Here is a 14160-nt window from a genome sequence, read left to right as displayed (position 1 = left end):
ATCTATTTAAATAATTTGTTTAAAGTACACATACTTTAAAATATTTGTCTTGATTAAACGTGAAATCACAAATAACCGTAAATCAAAGGTTTGAAATCCAAAGTTAAAGTTGTAGCTGAGCCACCTTTGTTGCTATTGAGATAGATAGATTGCCACTAGGACGTTAAGGTTGATACCCTTGTGAAAGGCAACCAGTAGAGGAGCTACGTATAGCGGGTTGACGGAATTTCAGGCGCTCTGCTTTAATTTGAACGACAAAACCTACTGCAAGCTGGCAACTTCGGAGGCTTGTGGACCCACAATCAGGCGTACTCGGATATGGAATTATAAGAGAATATACAGGATGGCCCAAAAGTAGGTTTACACCTCTGCATTGATCAAGTATAACATTCTAGCTTCTAGGTTTATTTGCTTTGATTTTTCCGAGCTTAAGATATAAATAAAAAAATACATTAAGAACAAATAATAAAGAAACTAACTCTACCTGATGGGTAACAATAAGAAATAATATAAAAATCAATGAGTTGATCAGTATGGAACTGTATACCTACCTGCTTTTGGGCTATGAATTTTGGTATCATCTATCACTTATCCAAGTTTGCCACAAACTCACTCCAATATTCTATACATTAAAGTGCTACATTTATGTGTTCGTCTATAGCAATTCACCCTCTTCGACTGTCTTCCTGTCCTTTACTCGTGTTCGTAAAGGACTTGCGCAGATATAGTGAGAAGTGGGAAGGAGATTCACGCACCTGTTAGAACTGTGCGCTATGTAAATAGCGCAGTTTCAGCTAGTATATATAAAAATAAAAGTCGCTATATTTGTGTCTTCGCATCGCTTGAACTACGAGACCGATGTCGCTCAAATTTGCCACATAGATGAGGTTCGGGCCTGGGGTGGTTTTTATCATTTCACTTTGACGGTGCAACTTAGGGGAGGCTGGGATATTTAAGAATGGCCGAAAATGACCGATATTAGAGTCGAATCCATAGTTTTCGGGGTCGCTGAGGTTGCCAGTGACACTTCCGATACCGTTTGAATCCAAATTCACCCCTTTATGTCCAAAATGAAACTCATTCTTCCCGTGCGAAGAACGGGTATTCTGATATAAAATTTGTGTAGCAGCAAAACTTTTTCCAGTCATACTGACGAAGAAGTGAGTTGTGACCCGTAACTATGTAAAAAAAAGAAGCATTATTTTACTTATTCATTTATCTATTTAAATACTTAAAATGCATCCAATAGTGACTGATAGTAATCATTGAAACTATAGATTTTTAGTGCATGGTTTTTAAGTTAAGAATTGTGTGATTGAAGGTTAGAATTGTGGAAAATTGTGTTTTGTGTCTGAACCCTATGCATAACAACACTAAAAAGAAAAGTAGCAAAGATGTTCTCACAGAAATTTGATTAATAGGTGGATGAAATTAAATGAAGTCTTGAATTCAGTCATAGGATGCAGTTTACGTTTTCTTTATCTTTTGGAGTCTTAAATGACGCCAGTCAAAAAATAAATAAAAAGGAAAACTAATAAAGAAAATTTTCATGAAGCAAAAACTCTAATGAATTGATCTTCTAAATTATATTCTTTGCAACGATATAGTTGACACTTTTAAACCAGCTATAAAGCAAATCTTTACTAAGAATTCTTGAACATTCTGTATGTTTTGTAGAAGTTTCTGCTGTTTCCTTCTACATATCTTTCCACGTCTTATACTTCGCTGATGCTGTGTTGATAAAACTGGCCGTCTTTTACACCCAGAAAATTGAATCCGGTTCTCAATTCAGATGAGTCATTCCAGTATTTCGTCATTTCCACGGTGTGTGTGTGCTGGTGAGGCATAATTTAAATGTGGAAAGGGCAAGTAAACAGTAATGAAAAATGAAGTGTAGCTTGTAATATTGTTTCGATTTTGCAAAATCTTGATACATTTTGTTTTAATAAATGCAACAAATGTATAGTAGAGCCATGGAAACTCGGCCTAATGTAGACCGAAGGGTGGCCGAGTTTGTGAAAATGCCGGGTTATCCAGAATAGGGTTAAAAAAATAAGTATGAGTGTTTCTTCAGAGAATACAGTACTGTACTTGTATGTGTTGGTTGCTTCAGAATACAACAGAGAATAAACTGCTCAATTACCCTTTTTTTTTTAAAAAAAAAATACATACTTTATGAAGGCATAGAGCCTTTACTATACATGAAAATGAATGAATATACAGTGTACAGTAATTTACATGATAAGACCGACCTCAGAAAAATACTTGAACTGGTCGGCGTGTTTTTTTTTTTTTTTTTTTTTTTTGTGTGTGTGTGTGTGTGTGTGTGTGTGTGATTTATCGAGTGTTGAGTTTTAAGCACTGTACTGTACTTGTTATTCTAGTGTTCATTTTCCGTAATACAAATACATGTAACTGTAGGATTGTGAAAAAGCCTCTTAATGATCAAAATGAAGATTAACACTTAAGTTTTTGCTCTTCTGTAATGAACCGGAAACTGATGCTTCTTCGCTGTAGAGTCTGAAGAAAATTGTGGACGGTCAAATGGTTTTCAGTGTGATGTGTGGTCAGCGTATCGGTTCTCTTTGCCGTTAATTATGACTGTTGACAACAGTTCGCTCCCTGTTAATTCAGGCAACTCCCCAATTGCTTCATGATAAGCTTTCTGTTGGCTGCATGGTTAGCGTTGCTGCCTTCGAAACGACCTTCGACTCCCAATGAAACCCATAAGATGTATGCTAAACTCTGAAACTGTTGTGTTATTATGCTGACTCAAAAACGAAATCCTTGTCACCACCATGAACCTGTCGAACCTGAAACCCCTCCAGATGCACGAAAACACTTACATGTAGAGGAACAGTTTGGAAATGGTATCTTCAGCTTTTCTTTACATTTCAAGTAAAAGGTGAAGAAAATCCCTAATAAATACTATACGAATTGAAATATTCAAATACTTCCATGTTTCTTCAGTTGAGTCATGTGCAGAAAAAATTGAAGTGCCGTTTTTTAGACTACTGTTTCCCTTAAACGGAGTTACGTATATCGAATTTTCTAATATTTGCTTCCAGTGTACGCGTAATTGTTGAAGCTACGAATATCAGTGTTCCTGTACGTAGTTTTATTACTAGGCACAATCTTCTAACTTAGCATTTTAGTGAGAAATACGAAAGGCAAATTCTGCGTAACCTGCTCTAAGCTGAAGACAACTGAATTGCTCAACGTTTGAGGTAAGTGCAGTTGATATTTGAAAATATGTATAAAGTGGTTGTCAGGTGTTATTACAAACTGGAATGTAAGGGGAACAAGATAAAATTTCTAATCAAGCAAATGCTCCCATGCATGAGACACGTGACATCTCTAAAGGAATCAACATGTGATTGTTTATATAGTGCAGGTTGCATTTTTGTAAGATGGTATTTGTTAAATGACCTTTCTGTATAGATTCTAAATGGAATATACTACCTATTTTATACTGTAATAAAATTATTACGAGACCTTTTGATTTTAGGGTGAGCCCTATTTCTCAAAATTATCAATACAACACCAGTAGTACGTCTGTAATGTACGAATCTTTATTGTGTAAGAGTAAATCACTAATGTAGAAGGTGATCACTAAAAGCTTTGCCACATCAAAGTATCTGAGGAGGAGAGAATAACATTTTGTCATAGCTGATATACGCGGTTTCCCAGGAAAATGAAAATGTTAAAGAATTGTTTTATTCTGATGTATTATTAAGTTATTCTCTGTTAGCCACTTCGACGAATTTATCAAAATAGTTGCAGAATTCTTTTCAGCTTGTATTGATTTACCAGATGTGAGTACACTGATATCATCAGCTTATAGGGCACATTTTGCTGGATGCGTATACTCCAATAAATCATTTATATATAACAAAAAGAGAATTGGGTTCAATATGGAACCCTGGAGTACAGATTAATGAGTTACTTGAGCTACATAAGCAAATTATTTTGAAAATGTGTACCAATTGAAGTCGGATAAATCTGAGAGAAACTACCTCTAGTACTATACATACACAACTTGCTCAATAAAATACCACGATCAGTGGTATCAAAAGCTATCGATAGGTTTACTAATAGACCTACAAAATACGTATTTTTATATAATTCAACACCCGTAAAAGGCATTAAATCAAACAAGGTTGTTTCAATGTTTTTCTTATTTTGGAAGTCATGTTGTGATGGGGATAGTACCTTACAAGTCTTTTTAAAGAAATTAAGTCGAGACTTAATAACATATTCAAAAACTTTAGAAAATGTGGAAAGAACGGAAACTGACAGAATTATTTATACCTTACGTACTGCCATTTTTGTGAAAAGAGCTATCTTTTAGATCGATGGCAAATTTCCTGTTTCATGAGATCAGGAGTTTGAGGAATACATATACTTTAATCGATTGTCTACTAATATACTAGTACAAGACGAGAAAGTCTTATGTCAGTGGCGCTCTTGCCTCCCTCAAGCGAAGTCTGAAATGACGCTCCTGCATGAGATAGGTTCACTAAGCAACAAAGATGATTAACGATGTAAGGAAACAAAATTTTAATAAAATTGACGGGAATTTCAAAAAAACCTGAAGATCCAGAGGCAGACATAATACTTTCCACACCTCTTAAGTAGTACTGATGACAGTTGATCGCACTTCTTTCTGATTGGCTGAGGGACGTCACGTGGTAAGAAGATCTTGGCAGGGATATTTTGGCTCACTCCCTAACTTTTGGGAAGGGTACATAGGACCACCCTCTTTAAATTTAGGAAATGTAAAAATTAAAATTTCAGTATGTTAGTATACGACTATGGCATGTACCTTTGTAGGTTTGGGGTGGTCGATCTCGTTCCCTTTCGTAGATAAATAATAATGCCAAGATGTAAATTTCGGAGGTTTTTGAGCTGTTTTATCCTATTTGATGAGGCTCATATGGGTAAGTATAGGGGTCTTCCCTCATAAGGCATGGGCACATTGATGCGCTGCTCTTAAATTTTGGAAGGGGTACATAGGACCATCCATTAAATTTGAGAATTGTGAAAAATAAGATTTGACAAATGCTCTCTATTGGACACGAATGTGGAACTTGATAAATTTGAGTGTCGTCTTTATCTCCTTCTATGGATAAAAAATTGCCAAAATATTCATATTACTACGTGGTCGGTTATTGACATGATTTTCTATAACATGTTGCGTGGTTGATAGGAGGGTCAATTTTCTTCCATATGATGTTAGTACATGGGTATTCTCCTTTTCAATTTGAGAGAAGTACATTGGCTCACCATTTAATTTGGGAATTGTATATGTACATATATATAGAAATATTAGTAGATGTTGTCAAGGATTTGAATATATACGTCTCTAATTTGGTTGGTCCTGATTATCAACTTTTATGGATATAAAATTGTCAATAATGTATTGTCAAAAGTAACACGTGATATTTGGCAGGAATTAAAAGTTTGAGTACATATGTGCAGCTTTAAACAACAATACATTGTATCCTTAAAATATCAAAGAAAGAAAAAATAATTGGAGAATTATATGAAGTTTGCTGTTCATGGATTCCTTTGTTGCCTGGGAAAGTGTCTATCTTGGTTCTTTAACACGGAAAGTAGCAAATGGTTTAAAGCTTGAAAAATAGCATTGTCTTTTCCCACATATATATACAGGCTCGGATCTAAGGGGGGCTATAATCCCTTGACGCTCAGGTATACACTGGATAAAGCTCCAAACTATGGTTTAGTCCCTCCCTTGATCACATCCTGGATCCGCCACTGTGTATATATATATATGGATGGTGTTTCGTGCTGTAAATTAAATTAATATTGTAAAAGAAGTGGTTTTGGGTTTGTAAAAATACAGTGCCCTTACCAAAAATATATTCATGGAACCGAAAAGCGATTGCAAGAATATTGAAGTTTGACCGCCATTCCGGTCGTTCAGATTCTACTTCAAACTCCATATCCATGTCTCATATGATCTCGGTGCTCAAACTCTGTTAAATTGGAACACAAAACTCCATTTTTGCATCAAAAGATCCAATATACAGAGTGGCCCAAAAGTAGGTATACAGACCTACATACAGGATGTTTCAAAAGTCCCCTGACATAGGGTAAGTCTGTTATCAGAGTTGATGAGTTGATTTTGAGTTTAACGTCCCGTTCAGCAGCGAGACTATATGAGACTTGGACCTACTGATTAACGTGGAATCCTAACCACATGAGCCCCCGCCGGGAATCGAACCCGGGTCTCCCACGCCAAAGGCGCCTACGCTAACCGCTTAGCCACGAAGGAGCTCCAGTCTGTTGTCAGAGTTACAACAGAATGTAAGAGGGGAAACCGTCTCAAAAAATGATGTTTTCAATCTAAAGTGGGATTTTTTTTTTCAATCGGACGAACCGTTTCCGCCAAGTTCTCGCAGACGTTTTGCGCAGATACTCCTGAGTCACGAGGGTCAAGGTGTGTTCCATAGCTGCTCGTGATTTCTGCGTTGTGTGATATCGAGTGTTTCTTACTTGTTGCTTTATGAAAACCCAGAGAGCATTGTCTGGAGTCGTCAGATCAGGACTTCTTGGAGGCCAGACAAAGGGAGCTGGTGAAGATGTACAACCTCTTCCAATCCAGCGGGCAGGAAACGTCTGATTCAGGTAATTGCGCACGTGAATCTCGAACATGGATAGCAATGTTGCCAGACAATACTGAATAGTGTTACCAAACAAATGTAGGTAAAACCTAAAACCGTCAGAAAACACCAATTAGAGATATACTCACTTCCGGACCACGCTGTACAATGCATAATAGGACAGGTATGGGTCATAGTCGTAAATGTTATCTGTGTTTTCCTACATGACGGCATGTAGTTGCTAATGCATGTTGAATCAGATTGGGAACGTTCGAAGCTAGTTGCAATTCCACAGTTTCCGCTTAGATGGCACTTTAAGCGTGCCAGTACTTCCGTTACTCATTTTTATTTTCTCTTGCAAAACTTTTTTTTTTTTTTTGCATTGTAGGGTTAAAATAGATAGATATAGCGTAACAATCATTTGAAAATAGCGAGGGTAAATTTGGTCCTTCTTTGGAAATACACGTAGCAGACAACGGTTTGGTAATTATATGGTTAAAATAATTTGTAATTGGAAAACAACAATCATCCTTAACCAAAAATTTCGTTCCCTTGTAATGTGTATGTGTCTCAAATTTGCAAATTCGCAAGAGGTGAGTACAGTGATGATGATAATTCTATTCTTCAGTTTATTCTTAGTCACAATATTTATTGCAGGTCTAATATTAAGTGAAATTTTGAAATTGAATAATGTTAATGTAATAAAACTATGGCGTACCACCGACCATCCTATTGCGTACTATCAGTGATGCAAGTACCACAATTTGAAAACATCTGGTTTAAATTAATTTTGATACAGACTGTATCAGACAATGCCTCCAACAGTAGAAACAATGCTCAGAACTATAGTGAATAGTGTATAGACTACTACAATTTATATTATTATTCATTAGCAAATCAAACAAGTGTGTCCAGTAGTGTACGCAGGGAGGGATTTTAACCCTCTCCCTTGAGCATTGCATGCGAAAATAAACATTTATCATATTAAGATGTGTGTACAAATAAATGAATGTATGCAGTGGCGGCGATTGGACGTTAGAAGTGGGGGGAAAGACATGATCTGAATATTTGTATATCAACGTTAATTTTCCTGATTGTTTCTAACCCTTTATTCGACGAAAGGATATATATAAAGGTAACCAAGAAAGTCCTGTCGCTTTTTCATCCACCACATTCGAACATCGATATGTCACCTAAGACGTACCTGGAAGATCAAAAATTGTCTCATCAGCATCGACGACCTTCTGCCAACGTTCTGGAAGGCCATGGATTCCATCGAGGTTGAACTTGGTGAGCCGTGATGCGAAGAAGGTATCAAGTGCATTTTGCACCTTTACTAGAGATTTGAACTGACGTCCTCTAACGTGATTATCCAAGGACTAGAACAGGTGATAATCGGACTGTGCAATGTCCGGGGAGTATGTAGGATGCGATAGTGTTTCCTGTACAAGGTGTAGAATAGTGTCCCGAGTCACTCTGGCCACGTGGGAATATGCGTTTTCCTGTAACAGGAGGACCCCTTTGCGATTCAGAAATGCTGGCTCCAGTTTTCAGTTTTTCTTGGACTCGGCTCAACTGCTGACAGTACACAGTTGCATTGGTACTCTGACCAGCTGGTAGCTGTTCGCGATGCACAATTCCGCGTACAGTCCACCAAATACACAGGAGGGCTTTCTTCTGGTGCAGTGCTGGTTTCGGCTGTTTCGGATCCGATTCATGGGATACTAACCAATGAACTTTCTTGGTTACCTTTATAACTAATAGGCAGGGAGGGGTCCAAACACCATTTCAAGATAAATTATATTAAAAATTGAAAACTTGCCCCTAAAACTAGAGTAAATTTACAAAAAAAAAAAAGTCCTGATTTGGGGGGCTCCGGACCTCCAGGACCCATCCCCTGTGTACTTCTCTGCTAATAGGATACCGTACTACATTATCTTCTTCAGTTAAAGTATGGTATATCCCTTTGTACTCTTAAACAACGAAAGTGTAAAAAGAGATTGATTCCTTGTTGATGGTCATTTTAAAATTATGTCTTGAAAATTGTGTGAACAGTTTATTTACTAACAAATTTGCAAAACAAATAAATAGAAAGGATAATATTAATCATAGACTTGTTTTATAGAAGTTATATTGAAACTGTGGGTTAATGAACAACTTATATTTTTAATTCTACACATGCCATTAAGTGTATGTTAGTACTCTTAGAAAATGAAAGAGAGTATAAATACTACAAGCATATGCTACGGCATTTAAAGGAATACGTAATTTCAATATTAATTGCGTTGAATTGGAATTAAAACGCAATTCCTGTAGCTTTCTTAACTCCACGGGAAGGCAAATAACCAATACGAACTCACGAACGGCAAATATTATTTGGCACCATTTTTTTATGAACCAGGAATACATACAAAAACTGTACATTTCTAGATGAAACTATATACATTAAGGGGTCACTTAAGAAAAGTGGAGGATCAACTGCCCCTCTAAACGCCGCCCCTGAATGTAGGGTTTGGAGACTTGGACATTACGAAAGTTAGAGAAGAAATATTTAGAGAGCTTCGAAATATGGTGTTGGAGGAAGATGGAGAAGATAAAAGGACAGAGAGAGCAACAAACGAAGATGTTTTAAAACGGATAGGAGAGAAGAGGACGCTTCTAGCCACCATCCTTCGTAGAAGAACCAATTGGATTGGACACAGTCTTCTTCACACCGTCATAGAAGGAAAGATGGAAGGAAAGGGAGGAATAGAAAGAAGAAGAACACAAGTGATCGATGATTTGAAAAATGGAAGAAAATATTGGGAGTTAAAAAGAGGAAGCTGAAGATCGAGAAACGTGGGAAAAACATTTCCAGGCGCAAACCTATACTATTTTTAAAAAGCTGATATTTTAGTTCTTGTTTGTGAGTTACACTAATTTCGTGTCTTCTTTTCTTAAACGTTACATTAGTGCATTCACATAAAAAATAATGCACATTTTTTTTTTAAATAATAGAATTTGTACTATGGCACAATAATATAACAACCTTTAAGAATCTTATGAAGCAGTTCTTTGTGTGTACATATAATACATAATTATTTTATTCAAAACAGTTTTAGAATGTTATGGATGAAACTCAATCCAAACAAATAAATAATGGAGACGGGTATAATACGAAATTTCAGATATTTAATTTTGACCAAGAGGCCGGGGTGCCTCAATGTTGTCCTTCCCGCTGATCTAGTAACTACCCCGTGTGCCTTTTGTGTGCGTGGTCCCGGGTTCGATTTCCGGTGGGACAACTTTTGGAATTTTAGCTGTCCTCGCTGTTTCTGTATTCGTGGAACGGAAAAGGTTAATTGAACAAAGTGAAATTAAGGAAGCACTGAAGTAAAGTTACTGACGAATGATCGGTTAACTTTAAAACAAAATAGAGCGTTCATCTGTGATGCGAAGTTGATCCCAGCTCGCACTAAGTGGGCTTTGGGAGTGAACAATCACTATACGCGTGGGTTTTCTCGGGGTTTTCCCACATTATCCCCCTTTCTTCATTCCATCATTTTATGCATTCTCATTATCACCGACGTAACTGAAACGTTTCATTTTTTTTCAAAGGGGCACCGTGGCTCAGTGGTAGAGCGTTTGCCTCTGGTGTGTGGGGTCCCTGGTTCAACTCCCGGCTAAGCAAGTTTGCGGTGGACAACATCGTGTCCGTGGGTTTGTCGGGTTACTGCCATTTCCTCCCACATTCTTATTCCGCCAATGTTTCCATCATCATTTATTTGCCTTAATCACCTCCCTTAGCCTGCCGGGCATATTCGTGGGACAATAAACTGAAATATTCAATTTTTCAACTTTAACCAAACTATATGTTACATCTTTAGGATGGATTTTCGGGATAACTACCAAATGTTTAGATTATACTGTCAAGGAAGATATCCTCTCAGCGGAGGCAGCCGTCCCCCCTTTCTCACGATAATATGTAATGTATGTTTCTAAATTTCTTAAGATTTTCTTAATACAAATAAAAAAAAATACCAAACGTCATATAGCAATCAGGGAGATGTCCCTCTAGAAAATTTTCTTAAGGCGCCCGCGTCTCAGAACTGCACGCTTCCCAAAAATACGTTTTTATTCGTGTCTCGTAATGTAGAAATTCAAATATTAGCGAATATTATCTCATGAATCCTCAGTTGATGTTGACACACTAAATACGAAAGAGAATCTCGTGTTGAACTTGCGAACGTAGAGCCGCCTACCGTCGCATTGCGGAAGCAGTTGTTCCGGCGGACGGGAATTAGTGAACAGCAAGCGCTTAGTCGTGAATGGTACAGAAGACGACGGTCGCTCCACTGCAACTCCACCAGCCGTGAGTGACAGTGCGTGAGTGATCTGGTGAGAGAGGAGATGATCGCATGCGTGTGTGTGTGTGTGTGTGTATAGTCACGTGTTTGTTCTGTTGTTCTGGAAGCACGCGCTCAATCTATTCTTTTTTTATGGAATAATTGCTTTCGTGTCTTTACGGGCAACAAAATTTAAATCCTTCAACAGCTCTCATTTCATTTATACGAATAACACGAAAATATTTCATTTTCTATCGTTATCTGGTGTAAAATATATATTAATTTTTAAGAACACTGTTTCCACTTCAAAATTTTAAGTAGTGTGTTTGCTGATATTGATTGATTTTTTGTGATAATGAATAAGTGATATATCTTCCTGACTTGTCTATGATAATAATTTTGTAACGTAAACTTTCTTCGCATGGGGTAGATTTATCGCTAGTGGCGTAGACATGTTCTTGTAGAGGGGATGATCGTCTCAAGCAAATTGGAGTTCTGAATTGTTTATAGCCCTCTAATGGACTAGTGGCTTGTGCCTGGTACACGTGGTCGCGTGTTCGATTCACAGTGTGAGACCATTGAAATATGAACACATTATGGTGTTTCGGAACGGACTCAATCTTCACGTTTCATATCATCTTATTACTGAAAAGGGGCGTTGACCCTTTTAGGATTTCCACTTTTTGAGGTAAATTTTAGACTTTCAGTCAAACAGCTACGGCTTCCTCACTATTTATCGTAGAATCATGGTTAATACCTCGTTTTTTTTTGTTTGTTTGTTTGTTTGTTTGTTTTTCAGGATAGAGTATACTTCCCAACGGTACCACTCGCTTGTCCGTATTATACACCAGAAATGGGAAAATTGGGGAAAAACGGGAATTTTTTTCGATTTTTCAAAATTTTTAAGCCCTTCTGGCCAGGGCCTGGGTTCATGTAGGGATCTAAAAAATCTCTTGAAAAATAACTAGTTATATAAAAAATGCGTGTGCAAAATTTCTGTCTGATATCTTGAAAACAAAGACCAGAAAACATTTTGAAAATCTAAAGGTGACTCATTTATATATATATATTCTAAAAGTTCCCAACGACATTACTAGGACCATGATTCAAACGTCATTTTCTTCAGTATAACACGCTCTTTCAGACAGTACCACTTACATGTCCGTATCATATCCGGGAAATTCGGGAAAAACCGGAATTTTTCTGAAGATACTTGCGCCCCTCGGACCCGTGTCCGGGTTTACGTAATGAACTAAAAAAATATATAAATACGCGTATCATACTCAAAGGTGCACACAATCCGTATGCAAAATTTCAATCTGATATCTTGAGAACTAAGGGCGTGATTTTTTTTTTCAAAATTTGCCTTAAGGAAAAAAAAATATCATGCACCTCCACCTCCACTTGGCGTCGCCAGGTTGACCATCCGGTTCCAAAACACATTGTTTTCCTGCATTTTTTTCAACATCGGTTTTCAAGCGCGCTCACTTCGTTTCCGTGGTTTTTTGCGCGTTTCTTCCCCATCATACTCCACATGAATCTTTTATTTATTTATTTATTTATTTATTTATTTATTTATTTATTGAATCTTTATCACATACTTTATTTCCCAAGTTTTCTTACTTCATACATATCCTTGTTTTTATTTGCCTTCTTCATTGAGGATCTTCAGTAATAATGCTAACAAAATACCGAAAACAAGCCACCTGTTTCACTTCCTCGCTTTCAACTTCGATAGTAGACTGAATTCCCGGACTTCGAATTGTAATTGTTTCCGTCGTTGTAGTGATCATAGAATATCTTGCACGACGCGTTTTTTTGTAAATATTATTATTGTATACAGTGACGTATTTAAGGGGGGCTTCCGGGCTTAAGCACTCCGAAATTGTATGCAATGAAATAACTTGCAGAATGTTCACATTTCCGGGAATAAAGTTGGCAAAGCTCCCCCGAAACAAAATCGTAAATGCGCCACTGATTGTACATATTTACGAGTCGTCAATAGATGTATTACCACAATTTAAAAAGTAAATAGCAGATATGCATGTGTATGAGCAAATTGGGCTTATGATATGATGATGTGTACTATAATTGAAAAATGGGGTTAAGATGGCTTAGTGTGTGGAGCTGTTCGAAGAGTTCCTGGTTGTATCTCAGACCATATGAGTTTTTGATGGACAACGTTGTGCCCGTTAACTTTCTCGGGGTTCTCACGTTTCTCCCACATTCTCATTCTGTTATACTTTCGTACTCATCCGTCTCCTTTAGGCTAAAGGGAATAACCCTAGTATAGCTTAGCTCACGAATCTCTTCTTCGTTGGCGTCAATCGCGGCAGAGATTCGTGAGCTAAGCTATACTAAGGTTGGTTGGCCCACCGTTGGGAATTGAGTGGGTTTGGTCAAAACGGTGGGTGATGGTCGGTGCGAGCCTATAGCAGGAAAACTTAACGTTGGCTCAACGTTGGTTAAATGTATGATTGAGCAACCAACTACTCTACCGACCTTCACGCAACGATACTAGAATTGAAAGTTTTTTTTTTTCTAACCAGGTCTTGGCTAAATGTCGGAGAACCGGTCTTTTGGTTGGGGAATTGTTTGGGTGCAAAATGGTTGCCAAAGTATCCAAACCTAACGTTGGGCCAACGTTGGTGTGTCGTATCGGCACCATTTTCCCAACGTTGGGTCAATCGATTTTACTACTACGGCACGTGGGACGTAAAATTGGAAGATTTCATTCTTCATTTACAATTGAAGAAATTATTATTATTATTATTATTATTATTATTATTATGTTAAACCTTTATGTGTTTATAAAGATTTTGTTATTATTATTTTTTATTGCTCCGAAGCGGCGATAGGAGAGGAGAGAACAAAGTACGGCTATCGTGAAAAAATCTAATTCTAAATTTCAACAGATTTACTCGCTTTATGGCTCCTATATACTAAAAAAGTTATCTATCTATGTCTGTTCGTCCAGTAGCTCATCCAGATTTTCTGTACACTTTCTTAGAGGTCATACCGTTCAACGTATTTGAACCATCAAACATAAAGTTTTTATAACATTTTTGTTATAAAAAGGAGTGTCGAATTTTACTGAAGAGTGAAAATAAACAACAGTGATTACCCGAAAAACGGATCTAACAACTTTGATCATTTTTCCATAAATCAACTAGCAGCGTTCACCCCGCTTCGCTGCGGTCACCCCGGAA

General features: G+C 37.3%; 1 protein-coding gene across 2 annotated transcripts in view; it reads left to right on the top strand.

Annotated features, from left to right (window-relative positions):
* Positions 1-10885: 10885 nt before the first annotated feature.
* LOC145687831 (ras association domain-containing protein 5-like) overlaps positions 10886-14160 on the top strand; it is a 270682-nt gene continuing 267407 nt past the window's right edge. The window contains exon 1 of one of the 2 annotated variants that reach the window (XM_081761284.1): positions 10886-10977. The gene's annotated coding sequence lies outside the window, so the exon portion shown is untranslated. Of the gene's footprint in view, positions 11004-14160 lie in introns of both variants that reach the window. The other variant, XM_081761283.1, reaches the window with a different exon arrangement.

The sequence above is a fragment of the Thermobia domestica genome, chromosome 6, assembly GCF_964235325.1.
Source record: "Thermobia domestica chromosome 6, izTheDome1.hap1.1, whole genome shotgun sequence".
NCBI classification, from domain to species: domain Eukaryota; kingdom Metazoa; phylum Arthropoda; class Insecta; order Zygentoma; family Lepismatidae; genus Thermobia; species Thermobia domestica.
The sequence above is the reverse complement of the archived record's forward strand: the minus strand, read 5'-3'. Positions and strand labels throughout refer to the sequence as shown.